General features: G+C 43.7%; 1 pseudogene; it reads right to left on the reverse strand.

The window, feature by feature from the left end:
* Nucleotides 1-3,698: 3,698 nt before the first annotated feature.
* Nucleotides 3,699-4,721, reverse strand: LOC142840410 (Y-box-binding protein 1 pseudogene; annotated as a pseudogene).
* Nucleotides 4,722-6,089: the final 1,368 nt, after the last annotated feature.

The raw sequence follows: 6,089 nt of genomic DNA on the forward strand, positions 1-6,089 counted from the left end.
CTGCAACCTGGAGAATTAATAGTTCTGAATGTAGCCAGTCAGCAGTAGACCGGGCATTTAATCCTGGAAAGTATCGGGCAGAGAGAGATGGATCTCTGTGAGCCTCAGCTTAGCCTGATCTACTGAGAGAGTTTCAGGATAGGCTCAAAGGTCCACAGTGAAACCATGTTTCACAAAACAAAAAAAATTAAATCTGAATATTATGGTATCCCAGCAGCAAGAATGGAGTGTAAAGTTTCTCAGGATCAGTTCTCTACTGAGAACAAAAATTCTTGGAAGAACAGCAGCTTACTCTGAACCTTCTGCAAGTCTACCTACTGAATAGAATTTCTGTAATCTAGAGAGTCTGGGACACTGCAGCTCAGAGCTCAGCCACACTATGTCTTGGGATATCTTTATCTTCCATGGTAGACATTCACAGACCAGGCCTCTCCCTGACCTCACATCCTGTGACTGGCTTGTGACTTGGAAATGTGCTCACAAACCAATGGATGGCACCAAGTTAGGGGCTTCCAGTGTCACTAGATGGCAGCTCAGGCCCATAGCACAGATTTCCCCAATGTGTTGCAATCACTAGACATATTTCTTCCAATGCATTTCAAAATGGCTTTGCTCTTCACTATTCTTTCTTCTGGTGTTATAAAAACATGATGAGAAAGTGGCCATGATGGAACAAGGAATTCAAGGTAAACCAAATTTGAGATCAAAGGCTAAGGTCACACAAATGTGGGTACAGAATTAACTAGAGCCTGTCTCCTGGGTGGTGAGAGCTGTTTCTCTATGGAGTGGCTTTTCCACCAGCCTCAGTGGTAGTGTTAGGGAGTACCCTCCTACTTTATTTTCTTATTGAACTTTTCTTAAAAAATGCATTAGACTTCAGAATCCTGATGGCTTCAGTTGTACATATCTGTTTATTGTAATGTATATTTTCTACATTCTGAGTCATATTTCCCGCATATTTGTTCACTTTCTATGAATATGATTTTCTTTCACTACTAGCAGTGAACAGCTCAGACTTATGGCCCTGCTTTACACTGTGAGGATTAGAAGTAGCTTCCCTCAGCTATGAACTCCAAATGTATCCACATCTGATCTTGACAGCAAACTCTGGAGTAGCCCTGTCCCTGGGACAGTGACTGAGTCATGAGCAGATAATGCAAATAACCTTGGGTGAGACCATACTTGAAGGAACTAACTGGTCAAATTTCCTGTTAAAAAGCTTCCACCAACTCAGTTGACAGCTTCTCTCCTTCCCAAACATGTCTTCTTCACTTGGTCGCCTGTCTTGTTATATCTTGGGTCAGGATTTTTCTTGTGCCACCTTCAATTCAGACCAAGGCACAATATTCTGTGTTGAGAGGTGGAAGAGAGAAGCAAATTTCTCACAATGATCTGCCCTGTCCTGGAGAATTTGGAAAAGCTGGAGAAAGATGTTCACTGAAGTCGACTTGTTTAGACAGGAAGACCTTGTGCCTGAATGCCTGTGACAGATGAGTCAATACCAGTAGATCCAGATGCAATCTAGGCAGCTGCAGGACAAAGATTTTCTGCTGTCTTCCCAAACCTCTTGCCTCAAACCCTGCTTTCTGATTTGACCAAGAGCACACATCTCACCTCTCTAACACAGGGAACTGGAATGACCATTTGAGGATGACTGACCATTGCTTGCAGTCCTAGGAAGGGTGAGGCTGTTATTAATGACAACAGTTAACTTCCTAGAAGGTGGATAGAGAAATAAAGATGCCATGATTAAAGAGTTTTGCCCCCTGCCCCATCTCCTGAATGAAAACCTAGTTTGCTAACTTCCCCAACTCTGCTGGTGTCTTCACAACATAACCCCAACTTCCCTTCTCCTTCCTGGTACCATATCCTGGACCTGAAATCTGGCAGTGACCTCATGTCCATTCTTGAGAACGTTATTCCAATTGCCTTTCCTATCCTTCTCACCATATCCAGGCCCACTCCTCTGGTGGAAGGCTTTCACCCCATCAAAGACCAGGCCAGCTTCCTGGAAAACAGGTCACCTACCCCCATTTCCCTATCGATGAGTGCCCAACATAACTGCTCCCCTCATCCTAGTCACCACAACCCAGCCCACACCTCCAATGGAAGCTCCTCTTTCACCAGAGGCCAGGCCAGCATCCTCAACAAAACTGTTCCTGACATTGTCTACTCTGGCCCCACCTAGCACTTATTTATTTAATGGAGAGGATCCCTTATACTTTAAGAGGTCCAGTCCACTATCATCATGACAAGCAGCCTGACAGCATGAAGGCAGAGCTGGTGTTGCAGTAGTTGAGAATCCCATGTCCTGTGGGCTACAGCAAGTCATCTGAGACACTGGGTCATATCCTGAGCATAGGAAACCTCAATGCACACCTCCATATTGCCATGTTTCCTTAAACAAGGACTTACCTTCTCCAACTAAGCCACACATCCCAATACTGTGAGATTATGGGGAACAATTATAGTTAGACTACAACACTCCATTTCCTGGCCTCATAAAATTAACAATACGATAATACAAAATTCCTTTACTCCAAAGTGAAATCTCTCCAGAGTTGATCACAGTCTCAACAATGTTTAAAGTCCCAAGTTTCTTCTGAGATTCATGTAATCTCTTAATTGTAATCCCTTACAAATTCAAAATAAACAGGTCACATCCTTCCAACAGGTACTGGCACATGACAGACATTACCATCCAAAACGTAGGGAAGGGAGTATAGTGAGGAAATTCTAGACTACTGAAAGACTGACAGCCAGCTGCACAAACTACAAACTCTGCATCTCCATCCCTGATGTCAATTCACTCTCAGATCTCCTATTCTGTTCAGCTTTGCTGACTTCAATAGACTTCTTTCTCTTGGGCTGGTTCCACTCCCTGTTAGCAGGTCTCCTTGGCAGGTATCCCATGACTCTGACATCTCTAAAACATTGTGTCTTCAAGGCAACCCAGGCTTCAATTCCACAACTTTACACAATGGTCTCTAGGCTTCTATTTAGGGACATGCCTGACACATGCCTGACCTCAGCAACATGGTGGGATACAAGCAGACATGGCGCTGGAGGAGTGTCTGAGACTCCCGCATCTTGCAGATAACAGTAAGTTGACGGAGAATGTGGGTGGTATCCTGAGCATAGAAAACCTCAAACCCCACCCCACAGTGACAACCTTCACTTCCCCCAAAATGGCCATAGACACTCCAACAAATCTACTTCTTCTATTAATGCTACTCCCCATTAGATTATAGGGGCCAATTACATTCAAACTCTTATACCCACAGATCAGGCCCGTTCCTTCAAAACCAGGTAGAAACACCCTACCCCACCAGTAGCTCAGGGCACTATGTCACCACCAGAGCCCAGCCATTCCAGTACAGCATGCCCTGATATTCCAACACAGCCTAAGCACAAGAAATGATCTTTTGGAATTAGTATTTAAGACCTTTATTTAGAGGTGTTTGCAGTTGGTTGGCATAATTTAAAGAACATTGAAGTTGTATTGAGAAACACCAAATTAAAAATACACAACACATTTGTTAGGTAAGACATGCTACATAGTTAATGCTGATATTTCTATTGTATCCGGTCAACTGTCCAAAGAAAGCACTAGATGTTCATTCGTTATTCTTGGTATTTCATCTCCATTTTTTCTTGGATTTGCAGACCACGTGGTGGTATAGATGGTAACCCAGCATTTACTCAGTCACGCCTTGCGTGGTCTTTGCTGCAGACAGATTCTTATATGGTAGATCACATGACTTTGGTATTTCTTTCCCACTCTGTGGCTTGGAATTCTTTGGGCGTCTTTGTTGGTGATTGAAGGTGCAGTGATTATGACGTCGAGGTGGCTGCTGACCTTGGGTCTCCTCTCCTTGATTTTCCTCATAGTGCTCATTGCTGTCCTGTCTTTGCTGTCTTTGGCGAGGAGGGCCCCTGTGGAACTGTGGTCTGTAATTGCAATACTTATCCAGTCTCACTGGAACACCTCGCCCTTTTGTACCTCGGTGGCCAGCATCTTCTATCACTTGTCTTTGCTGGTCTTGTTGAGCTTGGCCTTCATGACTGCATTCTGATTGCTCCTTCCTTCCCCCACTCTTCCCATTCCGGTAATATTGCTGTGAATTACGTGGAGGACCCCTACGACCTCGATAGCATCTATACTCGTTATGCTCTGATGCATATTTACCACCTCGAATTTCTATTCCACCGGGACCTGTAACATTTAACGCCATTGCACCCTTTTCTCCTTCAACAGTATCAAACTCCACAGACTCTCCGTCTCTTACCCTGCGAAGGTACTTCCTGGGGTTATTTATCTTTATGGCAGACTGGTGGACGAATATGTCTTCTTTGGTGTCATTTACCTTGATGAAGCCGTAACCCTTCTTGACATTGAACCATTTAACTATGCCCAAAACCTTCCTTGCGATTTGCTTCTTCTCCCTGATGGCCGGCACTGCTGGTGTGAGACAGCCTGGGATGTCACTGCCTGCGCTGCTGCTCATAGAGCCAGGCTTGGTATCTCCAGCCCTGAGGATGGCATCAGCGGCATCAGCTGGCTGCTGGGTCTTTGCCTCACTGGTAGTGGCTGCTGTAGTGGTGACTCCAGTCTGCAGGGACTGCTGTGTCTCCTCCAGTGGTGGATTGGTGACTAGGTCAGCAGCCTCAGTGGTGCTCTCGGGGCTCTCTGAGGCCAGCTGTCCACTCTCGGTGTCCATCAACCTCTAGAAAACAATCGTAAAACCAATGTTGTGATGAGGATTGAGGCCCTTAAAGAGAGAAGAAAGACATTCTTAAATAAACCTAGGAAAAGACAACTACAAAATTAGAGGTTAACAGCACCTCACTTAACCTTCTCCAAAACTGATCACAAACTTGGTCACAAAGAAAGTCTCAACAAATAAAGGAAATCTCAAGTTATCCTTGTCACCTAACAGACCGTCATGGATTAAAATTGGGTTTCAACAACAACAGAAACATCAGAAAACCTACAAACTAAAAGAAACTGATCAGCTCTCTACTTAATCACCACCCAGTCAATGAAGAAGTAAGAGAGAAATGAAAGACTTCCTAGAATTCAATGTAAATATATGTACAACTTACCCAAATTCATGGGACACAGTGAACGTGGTGCTGAGAGGAAAGTTCACAGCACTAAGTGCCTGCATAAAGAAATGAGAGAATTCTCATACCAGTGACTTCATAGTACACATGAAAATTCCAGAACAAAAAGAAGCAGCCACACCCAAGAGGAGTAGACAGCAGGAAATATTCAAAGTCAGGGCTGAAAAAAAAAACAGAATAGAAACAAAGAAGGCAATGTAAAGAATCAATTAAACAAAAGTTGGTTCTTTGAGAAAATCAACAAGAAAGACAAACCCTTATCTGTACTAACTAAAAGACACAAATTATCCACATTAACAAAATCCAAAATCAAAACGGAGTCATAATGACAGAAAATGAGGAAATCCAAAGAATCATTAGGTCATTATTCAAAAATTTTATTATACAAAATTCAAAAATCTGAAAGAAATAGACATTTTCTCTATGTAAACCATGTACCAACTTTCCATCAACATCAGCTAAGTAATGTAAACAGACCTATAACCCTCAAGGAATAGAAGCATCATTTAAACATCTACCAACCCAAAAGTGCCCAGGGCCAGATTGTTTCAGCACAAAATTCTATCAGATTTTTAAAGGAAAGCTAAAACCAATACCCTTCAAATGAGTGGTTCAGCCTTAGACCCATGCCAGGAGAGTGAGTCCACTCCTGACTTTTCCTACAGCACCAGGACCCAGAAACTGGAAGGGGACCTTGGATGGACCCAAACACAGCTGGAGGAAAGAAATGTCAGTGTGATGATAGCTAGGGATTTTCTGCCCAGCTCACAGATTGGTGCCTAGCACAGTAGTCATCAGAGAGGCTCGTCCAGCAGCTGTGGAAACAGAAGCAGAGATTCTCAGTCAAACGTTAGACTGAGGTCAGGAAATCCTGCTGAAGAGAGGGTAGAAGGACTGTAGAGACAGAGGGGTCAAGGACATCCCAAGAAAATCCACAGAATCAAGTAACCTGGGCTCATAGG

Source organism: Microtus pennsylvanicus, chromosome X (genome assembly GCF_037038515.1).
Source record: "Microtus pennsylvanicus isolate mMicPen1 chromosome X, mMicPen1.hap1, whole genome shotgun sequence".
NCBI lineage: Eukaryota > Metazoa > Chordata > Mammalia > Rodentia > Cricetidae > Microtus > Microtus pennsylvanicus.